This window comes from Ranitomeya variabilis, chromosome 2 (assembly GCF_051348905.1).
Source record: "Ranitomeya variabilis isolate aRanVar5 chromosome 2, aRanVar5.hap1, whole genome shotgun sequence".
NCBI classification, from domain to species: Eukaryota; Metazoa; Chordata; class Amphibia; order Anura; family Dendrobatidae; genus Ranitomeya; species Ranitomeya variabilis.
The window spans coordinates 13,922,556-13,936,728 of NC_135233.1; positions in this window are offsets into that span (position 1 = coordinate 13,922,556).

Consider the following 14,173-nt stretch of genomic DNA (forward strand, 5'->3'; position numbering starts at 1 on the left):
TTGTGAGTTACATCCTGTATTACATTCCAGAGCTGCACTCACTATTCTGCTGGTGCAGTCACTGTGTACATACATTACATTACTGATCCTGAGTTACCTCCTGTATTATACCCCAGAGCTGCACTCACTGTTCTGCTGGTGCAGTCACTGTGTACATACATTACATTACTGATCCTGAGTTACATCCTGTATTATACCCCAGAGCTGCACTCACTATTCTGCTGGTGCAGTCACTGTGTACATGCATTACATTACTGATCCTGAGTTACCTCCTTTATTATAATCCAGAGCTGCACTCACTATTCTGCTGGTTTAGTCACTGTGTACATACATTACATTACTAATTCTGAGTTACATCCTGTATTATACCCCAGAGCTGCACTCACTATTCTGCTGGTGCAGTCACTGTGTACATACATTACATTACTGATCCTGAGTTACCTCCTGTATTATACTCCAGAGCTGCACTCACTATTCTGCTGGTGCAGTCACTGTGTACATACATTACATTACTGATCCTGAGTTATATCCTGTATTATACTCCAGAGCTGCACTCACTATTCTGCTGGTGCAGTCACTGTGTACATACATTACATTACTGATCCTGAGTTACCTCCTGTATTATACCCCAGAGCTGCACTCACTGTTCTGCTGGTGCAGTCACTGTGTACATACATTACATTACTGATCCTGAGTTACATCCTGTATTATACCCCAGAGCTGCACTCACTATTCTGCTGGTGCAGTCACTGTGTACATACATTACTGATCCTGAGTTACATCCTGTATTATACCCCAGAGCTGCACTCACTATTCTGCTGGTGCAGTCACTGTGTACATGCATTACATTACTGATCCTGAGTTACCTCCTGTATTATAATCCAGAGCTGCACTCACTATTCTGCTGGTTTAGTCACTGTGTACATACATTACATTACTGATTCTGAGTTACATCCTGTATTATACCCCAGAGCTGCACTCACTATTCTGCTGGTGCAGTCACTGTGTACATACATTACATTACTGATCCTGAGTTACCTCCTGTATTATACTCCAGAGCTGCACTCACTATTCTGCTGGTACAGTCACTGTGTACATACATTACATTACTGATCCTGAGTTACATCCTGTATTATACCCCAGAGCTGCACTCACTATTCTGCTGGTGCAGTCACTGTGTACATGCATTACATTACTGATCCTGAGTTACCTCCTGTATTATAATCCAGAGCTGCACTCACTATTCTGCTGGTTTAGTCACTGTGTACATACATTACATTACTGATTCTGAGTTACATCCTGTATTATACTACAGAGCTGCTCTCACTATTCTGCTGGTGCAGTCACTGTGTACATACATTACATTACTGATCCTGAGTTACCTCCTGTATTACACTCCAGAGCTGCACTCACTATTCTGCTGGTGCAGTCACTGTGTACAAACATTACATTACTGATCCTGAGTTACATCCTGTATTATCTTCCAGAGCTGCACTCACTATTGTGGTGCAGTCACTGTGTACATACATTACACTAGTGATCCTGAGTTACCTCCTGTATTATACTCAAGAGCTGCACTCACTATTCTGCTGGTGCAGTCACTGTGTACATACATTACATTACTGATCCTGAGTTACATCCTGTATCATACCCCAGAGCTGCACTCACTATTCTGCTGGTGCAGTCACTGTGTACATACATTACATTACTGTTCCTGATTCTATCCTGTATTAGACCCCAGAGCTGCACTCACTATTCTGCTGGTGCAGTCACTGTGTACATACATTACATTACTGATCCTGAGTTACCTCTTGTATTATTCTTCAGAGCTGCACTCTCTATTCTGCTGGTGCAGTCACTGTGTACATACATTACATTACTGATCCTGAGTTACCTCCTGTATTATTCTTCAGAGCTGCACTCACTATTCTGCTGGTGCAGTCGCTGTGTACATAAATTACATTACTGATCCTCAGTTACATTGTGTATTATACCCCAGAGCTGCGCTCACTATTCTGCTGGTGCAGTCACTGTGTACATACATTACATTACTGATCCTAAGTTACATCCTGTATTACCCCCAGAGCTGCACTCACTATTCTGCTGGAGCAGTCACTGTGTACATACATTACATTACTGATCCTGAGTTACCTCCTGTATTATTCTTCAGAGCTGCACGCACTATTCTGCTGGTGCAGTCTCTGTGTACATAAATTACATTACTGATCCTCAGTTACATTGTGTATTATACCCCAGAGCTGCGCTCACTATTCTGCTGGTGCAGTCACTGTGTACATACATTACATTACGGATCCTGAGTTACCTCCTGTATTATTCTTCAGAGCTGCACTCACTATTCTGCTGGTGCAGTCACTGTGTACATACATTACATTACTGATCCTGAGTTACCTCCTGTATTATTCTTCAGAGCTGCACTCACTATTCTGCTGGTGCAGTCACTGTGTACATACATTACATTACTGATCCTGAGTGTCATTGTGAATTTTACCCCAGAGCTGCACTCTCTATTCTGCTGGTGCAGTCACTGTGTACATACATTACATTACTGATACTGAGTTACCTCCTGTATTATTCTTCAGAGCTGCACTCACTATTCTGCTGGTGCAGTCGCTGTGTACATAAATTACATTACTGATCCTCAGTTACATTGTGTATTACACCCCAGAGCTGCGCTCACTATTCTGCTGGTGCAGTCACTGTGTACATACATTACATTACTGATCCTGAGTTACCTCCTGTATTATTCTTCAGAGCTGCACTCACTATTCTGCTGGTGCAGTCACTGTGTACATACATTACATTACTGATCCTGAGTTACATTGTGTATTATACCCCAGAGCTGCACTCACTATTCTGCTGGTGCATTCACTGTGTACATACATTCATTACATTACTGATTCTGAGCTACAGCCGGTATTATACCCCAGAGCTGCACTCACTATTCTGCTGGTGTAGTCACTGTGTACATACATTACTGATCCTGAGTTACCTCCTTTATTATTCTTCAGAGCTGCACTCACTATTCTGCTGGTGCAGTCACTGTGTACATACATTACATTACTGATCCTGAGTTACATCCTGTATTATACCCCAGAACTGCACTCACTATTCTGCTGGTGCAGTCACTGTACATACATTACATTACTGATCCTGAGTTACATTGTGTATTATACCCCAGAGCTGCACTCACTATTCTGCTGGTGCATTCACTGTGTACATACATTCATTACATTACTGATTCTGAGCTACAGCCGGTATTATACCCCAGAGCTGCACTCACTATTCTGCTGGTGCAGTCACTGTGTACATACATTACATTACTGATCCTGAGTTACATCCTGTATTATACTCCAGAGCTGCACTCACTATTCTGCTGGTGCAGTCACTGTGTACATTACATTACTGATCCTGAGTTACCTCCTGTATTATTCCTCAGAGCTGCACGCACTATTCTGCTGGTGCAGTCTCTGTGTACATAAATTACATTACTGATCCTCAGTTACATTGTGTATTATACCCCAGAGCTGCGCTCACTATTCTGCTGGTGCAGTCACTGTGTACATACATTACATTACTGATCCTGAATTACCTCCTGTATTATTCTTCAGAGCTGCACTCACTATTCTGCTGGTGCAGTCACTGTGTACATACATTACATTACTGATCCTGAGTTACCTCCTGTATTATTCTTCAGAGCTGCACTCACTATTCTGCTGGTGCAGTCACTGTGTACATACATTACATTACTGATCCTGAGTTACATTGTGTATTATACCCCAGAGCTGCGCTCACTATTCTGCTGGTGCAGTCACTGTGTATATACATTACATTACTGTTCCTGATTCTATCCTGTATTAGACCCCAGAGCTGCACTCACTATTCTGCTGGTGCAGTCACTGTGTACATACATTACATTACTGATCCTGAGTTACCTCTTGTATTATTCTTCAGAGCTGCACTCTCTATTCTGCTGGTGCAGTCACTGTGTACATACATTACATTACTGATCCTGAGTTACCTCCTGTATTATTCTTCAGAGCTGCACTCACTATTCTGCTGGTGCAGTCACTGTGTACATAAATTACATTACTGATCCTCAGTTACATTGTGTATTATACCCCAGAGCTGCGCTCACTATTCTGCTGGTGCAGTCACTGTGTACATACATTACATTACTGATCCTAAGTTACATCCTGTATTACCCCCAGAGCTGCACTCACTATTCTGCTGGAGCAGTCACTGTGTACATACATTACATTACTGATCCTGAGTTACCTCCTGTATTATTCTTCAGAGCTGCACTCACTATTCTGCTGGTGCAGTCACTGTGTACATACATTACATTACTGATCCTGAGTTACCTCCTGTATTATTCTTCAGAGCTGCACTCACTATTCTGCTGGTGCAGTCACTGTGTGCATACATTACATTACTGATCCTGAGTGTCATTGTGAATTATACCCCAGAGCTGCACTCACTATTCTGCTGGTGCAGTCACTGTGTACATACATTACATTACTGATCCTGAGTTACCTCCTGTATTATTCTTCAGAGTTGCACTCACTATTCTGCTGGTGCAGTCACTGTGTACATACATTACATTACTGATCCTGAGTTACATTGTGTATTATACCCCAGAGCTGCGCTCACTATTCTGCTGGTGCATTCACTGTGTACATACATTCATTACATTACTGATTCTGAGCTACAGCCGGTATTATACCCCAGAGCTGCACTCACTATTCTGCTGGTGCAGTCACTGTGTACATACATTACTGATCCTGAGTTACCTCCTTTATTATTCTCCAGAGCTGCACTCACTATTCTGCTGGTGCAGTCACTGTGTACATACATTACATTACTGATCCTGAGTTACATCCTGTATTATACCCCAGAACTGCACTCACTATTCTGCTGGTGCAGTCACTGTGTACATACATTACTGATCCTGAGTTACCTCCTTTATTATTCTTCAGAGCTGCACTCACTATTCTGCTGGTGCAGTCACTGTGTACATACATTACATTACTGATCCTGAGTTACCTCCTGTATTATTCTTCAGAGCTGCACTCACTATTCTGCTGGTGCAGTCACTGTGTGCATACATTACATTACTGATCCTGAGTGTCATTGTGAATTATACCCCAGAGCTGCACTCACTATTCTGCTGGTGCAGTTACTGTGTACATACATTACATTACTGATCCTGAGTTACCTCCTGTATTATTCTTCAGAGTTGCACTCACTATTCTGCTGGTGCAGTCACTGTGTACATACATTACATTACTGATCCTGAGTTACATTGTGTATTATACCCCAGAGCTGCGCTCACTATTCTGCTGGTGCATTCACTGTGTACATACATTCATTACTGATTCTGAGCTACAGCCGGTATTATACCCCAGAGCTGCACTCACTATTCTGCTGGTGCAGTCACTGTGTACATACATTACTGATCCTGAGTTACCTCCTTTATTATTCTTCAGAGCTGCACTCACTATTCTGCTGGTGCAGTCACTGTGTACATACATTACATTACTGATCCTGAGTTACATCCTGTATTATACCCCAGAGCTGCTCTCACTATTCTGCTGGTGCAGTCACTGTGTACATACATTACATTACTGATCCTCAGTTACCTCCTGTATTATTCTTCAGAGTTGCACTCACTATTCTGCTGGTGCAGTCACTGTGTACATACATAACATTACTGATCCTGAGTTACATTGTGTATTATACCCCAGAGCTGCGCTCACTATTCTGCTGGTGCATTCACTGTGTACATACATTCATTACATTACTGATTCTGAGCTACAGCCGGTATTATACCCCAGAGCTGCACTCACTATTCTGCTGGTGCAGTCACTGTGTACATACATTACATTACTGATCCTGAGCTACATACTGTATTATACTCCAGAGCTGCACTCACTATTCTGTTGGTGCAGTCACTGTGTGCATACATTACTTTACTGATCCTGAGTTACATCCTGTATTATACCCCAGAGCTGCACTCAGTATTCTGCTGGTGCAGTCACTGTGTACATACATTACATTACTGTTCCTGAGTTACATCCTGTATTATACTCCAGAGCTGCACTCACTATTCTGCTGGTGCAGTCACTGTGTACATACATTACGTTACTGATCCTGAGTTTCATCCTGTATTATACTCCAGAGCTGCAGTCACTATTCTGCTGGTGCAGTCACTGTGTACATACATTACATTACTGATCCTGAGTTACCTCCTGTATTATACCCCAGAGCTGCACTCACTATTCTGCTGGTGCAGTCACTGTGTACATACATTACATTACTGATCCTGAGTTACATCCTGTATTATACCCCAGAGCTGCACTCACTATTCTGCTGGTGCAGTCACTGTGTACATACATTACATTACTGATCCTGATTTACCTCCTGTATTATACCCCAGAGCTGCACTCACTATTCTGCTGGTGCAGTCACTGTGTACATACATTACATTACTGATCCTGAGTTACATCCTGTATTATACCCCAGAGCTGCACTCACTATTCTGTGGTGCAGTCACTGTGTACATACATTACATTACTGATCCTGAGTTACATCCTGTATTATACCCCAGAGCTGTATTCACTATTCTGCTGGTGCAGTCACTGTGTACATACATTACATTACTGATCCTGAGTTACATCCTGTATTATACCCCAGAGCTGCACTCACTATTCTGCTGGTGCAGTCACTGTGTACATACATTACATTACTGATCCTGATTTACCTCCTGTATTATACCCCAGAGCTGCACTCACTATTCTGCTGGTGCAGTCACTGTGTACATACATTACATTACTGATCCTGAGTTACATCCTGTATTATACCCCAGAGCTGCACTCACTATTCTGTGGTGCAGTCACTGTGTACATACATTACATTACTGATCCTGAGTTACATCCTGTATTATACCCCAGAGCTGCATTCACTATTCTGCTGGTGCAGTCACTGTGTACATACATTACGTTACTGATCCTGAGTTTCATCCTGTATTATACTCCAGAGCTGCAGTCACTATTCTGCTGGTGCAGTCACTGTGTACATACATTACATTACTGATCCTGAGTTACATCCTGTATTATACCCCAGAGCTGCACTCACTATTCTGCTGGTGCAGTCACTGTGTACATACATTACATTACTGATCCTGAGTTACATCCTGTATTATACCCCAGAGCTGCACTCACTATTCTGCTGGTGCAGTCACTGTGTACATACATTACATTACTGATCCTGAGTTACCTCCTGTATTATACCCCAGAGCTGCACTCACTATTCTGCTGGTGCAGTCACTGTGTACATACATTACATTACTGATCCTGAGTTACATCCTGTATTATACCCCAGAGCTGCACTCACTATTCTGTGGTGCAGTCACTGTGTACATACATTACATTACTGATCCTGAGTTACATCCTGTATTATACCCCAGAGCTGCACTCACTATTCTGCTGGTGCAGTCACTGTGTACATACATTACATTACTGATCCTGACTTACCTCCTGTATTATACCCCAGAGCTGCACTCACTATTCTGCTGGTGCAGTCACTGTGTACATACATTACATTACTGATCCTGAGTTACATCCTGTATTATACCCCAGAGCTGCACTCACTATTCTGTGGTGCAGTCACTGTGTACATACATTACATTACTGATCCTGAGTTACATCCTGTATCTCTTTTTTATTATAAAAGTACAAAACAAAACTTACAGGCAAAGCTTACAGACAAACTCAATAACAAAACAAATTATTCACAGTCCCCAAAAGTCCAATGTCCAGCAGATTTATACAAACAAAATGTTCCTCCATTTCATTAATACCCCCCAGCAAGGGAAGAGACCTCAACCTATATCCTTTTTCCTCTCCCCTTGTACCCTTTTTCCCTCATACACACATACCCATGCATTCATCCCTAGAAAAATAAACAAAAGTCGGCCAACTGCCCTAAAGAAAGCAAATAGGCCACCTGGCCAAAACTTAATCATATATTTTTTATATATACATATATATATATATATACATATATATATATATATATATATATATATATATATATATATATATATATATATATACATATATATATATATATATATATATATATATATACACACATACATACATATATATATATATATATATATATATACATACATATATACACACATCTATTTTTTTTTTTTTTTAACCTCCTAAACTAAACCACCACCATTCCCCCTGTTGAGTCCTCATCCGTCCCCGGCTTTCTGATGTAGAGAGATCCAAGTAATAACACACAGCACAAGAGATGTGTATTCATATGCAGGGATCGCTCAGGAGCTCGCCTCTGACTCACTGGGCTCACCCCTCCTGTTTATATAGGAATGAGATAAGCATTTACAGACATGCGTACAAGGGCTCATATTCTCTAACAAAGAGTATGTATTCTACTGATAACGTTCACTGGAATGCAGGTTACAATATGGCAAAGGAATGCGTCCATAAAAGGAAATATGTCTACCTTGCTCAAGTTTCTTCATATACGTCTCTGAGTAGAGGAAGACAAAATGGATTCTTCAATCTGATCTCTACAATTCCCCCCTTTGACATATTTCTTTTATAATCTATCACAAATCCCCCTTTAACATATCCATATTTTAGATTACCACAGGGCCAAAGACAAAGCCTTTATTTTTGGTATTACACATGTACACGCTTGTATTCAATAAGAGAATCAAATCTACTATCAATTCTTCCGTTTAACTCTCACAACCTTTTCTTTGTTTTGCAATAAGTATACTAAAATATAAAAACAAAAATTAGTACAGTAATATTAATTAGAATCACTAGAGGATAACATAAGAATAAAGAAGAAAATTTATACTCTTGCATCTATTACACAAAATTTATCTGTGCATACTGAGATACTCTTGAGCACAATCTGGAATAGTACGTATATAACTACAATAATCATAACTATATGTATTATGCTCTGCATAATCCCAGCAACCCACCCGCCGATTCCTCTGAACCAGTTGGCTGGGTTAAGAAAAGAAAAAGTATCAGACCACCAGCTATCCTTATTCTGGTCATTATCTTTGTCATACTGATCTCTGAGTCGTTGTACGTCCTTTAATTTAAATGTCATACTCATAGTACTATTCGGGTCTATATAATGACAGCAGGTGGGTCCGATGATTTGACACATACCTCCTTGTGAGGCAGTTAGGTAATCCAATACCAGGGTATGTTGGTTGACGACTATTATGAGCTGATTCTGTACAGCTATACTAGTGTTTAATATATCCAATATATCCCAGATCTGATCATCTAGATAATCCGTGGCTCTAACTAATTTATCCCACATTTGTGTTAACATAGGGTAAATAAAAATAGAACTGACAATTTTATTGGCTATACCCATTTGTACTATATGTGGCCTCCCCGAGGGATGTGGTGAGTTATCTGCAGCTCTTTTATACAGTGTGTGCTTGGGCACGGCTTGCATATTCACTTGTTTATTCGAAATTATGAAAGTAGCCGGGGTTAGGCGTCCTAATGTACAAGTACCCTTTATACCTACGGGAAGCCATTTATATGCTCCTTCTCCGCATATCCAAAATGTACCTTCAGGCAGATCCCATAGTGCTGAGTGCTGCAATACCAATCTGTGAGCCAAATCCACAAATCTAGATACATTCTGAAGCATACACCAAGAGGGTTTTTGTCCCAAGGGGCTACAGTACCCGGCTGCGGGATTCCCACATAAAGGCATTCCTCTGATATACTCATCGGATTCATTACAAACCAGGTTCCCCGGTTTGCTTGTACAACTGTTTGCATCACCTTGGGGGAACAACGCAGAATGTTCCCATTTTCTATTATGTATGTACCTTTCCAACATTGTAGGTTTGAAAGCATAAGAAGAGTCGGTGGTTGTACTGAAACTGAGCTGTAGATTTTCAGTGGGGACCTGTCCTAAATCAGTTAATCCAGTCTTATTTCTAGGTACCCATTTTCCTCCCCTGAATGCAAAATATTGTAAGTTGCCTATTCTTCCTGTAAGATTACCCTGCCACCAAGGAAATTCTACCCATCCCACAACTGGTATGGCGATTGTAGTATTCCACAGCCTAGTATTACCAATTTGGTTGTTGGCCAGGTTGTCTGAACAATTAGGCCAAGCGAATATTTCTTCAACTGACACGGGAACTGCTAGAAAAGGTATACTTGTGGCTGATACTGGTGAATGGGTACAGATCCAACAATCTGCTAGGGGTTGTGTATTATTTAACAAGTCATGTACTAATTTTCTATGATGTTGTACGAATCTATTGTTCAAAGGGGCTAGAGAATTCAGTTTATCCCATGCCTCCGTTGAGGTTAATACTATTAACATCAATGTTATGAGTTTTATACTGCTCTTTTGCAATGGCTTGCATGTATCCATGATGCCTTTCCTTCGAGCTTGACTGATGTAGGTGTTGTCAACAGGACTTGGAAGGGTCCGTCAAATCTTGGTTCAAGAGCCTTTCTGGTGTGTCTTTTTACATAGTGGAAGTGGCTCTGCTTTGAGAGTTTCAGATTCTGACACAACTGCATACCCTGTATGGAAGTTACCTGTGTCATCTGCAAACCTACTACCATCTATAAACAGCTCTAAATCTGGATTTTGAAGTGGTGTTTCGGATACATTGGGTAAGCCTACCGTCTCTTGTAAAATGAGCTCTGTACAATCATGTGTGTCTGTAGGGAAAAAATTTGCGTGTGGATCAGTGTCCTTATTCCCCCCTTCAGACTCGAGAGGTAGCAATGTAGCTAAATTGAGAGTCTGAAGCCTTGCAAATGTGATAGTAGAGGGAAGCAGCAAAGAACACTGTAGCCGCAAATGTCTGGCCATGGAAATGTGTTTTGGTTGGACCTGGTTTAATATCCCATAAACATCATGCGTAGTTTGAACTGTGAGTGGATGCTCTAGGACAATTTCTGATGCTTTGTCCAACAATAGCGAGACAGCAACAACCACACGTACACAGGTTGGCGCTGCCCTGGCTACTGGATCTAACCTTGCTGAAAGATATGCAATTGGTCTTTGTTTCCCTGCATGCTTCTGGGTAAGAACTCCTGTAGCATGGGAATCAACTTCTGCAGCCATAAGCTGAAATGGTTTGGTGTAGTCTGGTAGCCCTAACGCTGGAGCTGAAACAAGGGCATCTTTTAATTGTTGGAACGAAATCTGACCTTCTTTTGTCAACAAATAAGGTTCACTTTTTACACAGTCATACAGTGATTGCATTAGTTGACTGGCATGTATAATCCATTGTCTACAATGAGACACTATTCCTAAAAATGCTCGTAGCTGTTTATGATTTCTAGGCTCATTCATCTGTCTTATTGCTTCAGTTCTTTGAGGTGTAAGATGCTTTTTACCTTGAGAAATGCAATGACCTAGAAAGACCACTTTGATCTGACAAACTTGTAGCTTTTGTCTATTCACTTTACACCCTTCTTTTTCTAGAAAACATAGTAAACTCACAGTGGACCTTTCTGCAGTTTCTAGATCTGGGCAGCAAAGTAGTAGGTCATCCACATACTGTAAAATTACTACCTGTGGTTCAGGTTCAAACCTCTGAAGAACTGTTTGTAGGGCATTTGAATAAAGAGTAGGGGAGTGTATCATTCCCTGTGGAAGGCGTGTCCACGCCAACTGTTTGCCCTTAAATGTAAATGCAAACAAATGCCAACTATCTTGGTGTAAAGGAACCGAGAAAAAATGCATTTGAAAGATCTATTACAGTAAACACTTGAGAACTGGCTGGTATCTGTGATAGTAACGTATGAGGATTGGGTACAACTGGGGTGATTGGATCTAGAACTTTGTTTATTTCTCTTAGATCATGTACCATACGATATTTGGGCATGGAACCCTTATCAAGAGTTCTCTTCTTGACTGGATACAGAGGAGTGTTAGCAGGTGATTGTATCTCTACCAGAACTCCTCTCTCTCTATATCCCTCTATCTGTTTTATAATTGCTAATTCCTGCTGGGCACTCACAGGGTATTGTCTGAGCTGTGGGAGAACAGTTCCTGGTTGCACAGATAGTTTTACAGGAGAGATACGTAATAATCCCACATCAGTGTCACCCTGTGCCCACAGTGTTTCTGGGACCATTGAGAGGTCTAGATCTGTGTTGTACTCTTTTTCTTCAGTATAATCCTCAAAAGCCTGAATTCTGACATATTGTTCTAATGTTTCTGCATCATCAGGGATAGTCAACATAACTGTGCCATCGTCCCTAAAATTGATGTTAGCTTCTAATTTCTTTAGTACATCAGTTCCTAACAGACATGTTGGGGCACCTCTGGCATACAAAAATCTGGATGCAAAACATTTAGGTCCTAATGAGACCTCTAGGGGCACAGTATATGGCAGTGTTCGAATTACCCCATCATAACCCTCAGCAAAAGTTGTTTGTTCTGAAATATCTTCCGGATTCGGAAGAAAATCTTGATTCAAAATTGAGGAAGTTGCACCTGTATCTATCAAAAATGGAATCTCTCTCCCCCCCACATTCACCTGTATCATAGGTCTTCTAGCTGGTAGGGAAGTTTGTAACACATCGAGTCAATCTGAATCTGGTATGGGACCATCTATGATGGTAGATTTCTGCTGGTTGTCCGTTTGGGGAGGGTTATTTCTGGGAACAAATTTGCCTGACTTTATATCTGCCAACTTCTTCCTGCACTCTCTTTGGAAATGACCTGGCTTTTTACAGTAGTGACAAGGAAAATTGTGTCTCATTCTTCCTCCTGTATTAGCTTGTGCTATTCTAACAGGCTTACGATTCTCTCTCATATCCATGGCTATTCCTAAACATCGTTGTTTCACAATATTTGGTTGTTCAATTGTTCTCCAATCTGGAGTAGAGGATTTAAATTTTTCTCTGATTTTCGGATCTAGCCCCTCTATTAATTGTTTTGTAAAAAGTCTCCTTACTGAAGCATCAGTCAAATCCAATCCTTCATCCCTAAAGCTATTTTCTAGTTCTTGACTATATTCTTCAATACTTTGCCCAAATTTCTGCATAATCACACCTGTAGACCCCCTTTCCCTCTGTTTTCCTCTCATGAAAATTATTAATGCCTCTGTGAACTGGGTACCTGATGCTTCTGTCTGTAAGGCACCCCCTTCTGCCACTGGTCTAATGGGCTGTAGGTGTGTCAATAATTCCTGAAAAAGTCCAGCGGACATTTTCATTCTACATAATTCTTCCCCGTCCGCCCAGACCCCAGCATGAGTCTGCATGATTTGTTGTATATATTGTGCAAATCTAACTGGAAACTGGACAGGATCTGGTGCGTTATGTAAGAGGGACATACCCTCGGCAGGGGACCAAGGGAAGTATTGGCGTGTGTTATGGTAGTGGGTTGCCATTACTCCATTGGCGCCAGCTTCTCTAAAAGGTCTAGGTACTACCCTAACAGGGGCAAGTACAGCGCCATATCTAGGTGTACCACAGGCTAGGCAATCATTTCTCCAATCTGGATTTTGTTGTCCACAGTGTGAACATTCCCATCCTCCTACCCCACCAAGATTGGGATACAAGGCTGGAAATTGTTTTCCTCCTTCTGCTCTTCCAGATGGTACAAATGATTGGGCTTTTGGATCTAGGTAAGGTGGTGGGATTATATCACAACTTTTTCCCTTTCCCATGATCCATTTGGAAGTGTCTGGATCATACTTCCAATTCTCCTCTTTAGCTGTTTTTGAGACCTCTATCATACAGTGTATGATTTCTTCCCACCCATTGTCTTTGATAATTCCACCTCGTTCTTTACTCAGTCTTTCCCATTCTGTACTGAACATAAGTGCTTCTGAAATTCCCAATTTTCCTCTCACTCTTCTAATCTGTTTTCTGACTATCTTTCCACATCTTTCCTGTATGATATCTGCTGCTTCCACTTGTCCTAAGACAGTTTTGGTCTGTTTATTTCCCATTTTTCTTTTCAATATTAGCTATGACTACCCTAGGTGACGTTTGGACAATCACTTACTCTATGGTGATGTCTCGTTGCCTTCTCTCCTAGGGAGCTAAAATATTGAAGGGCTTGTCTGCTCCGTTTCTTCTAATAT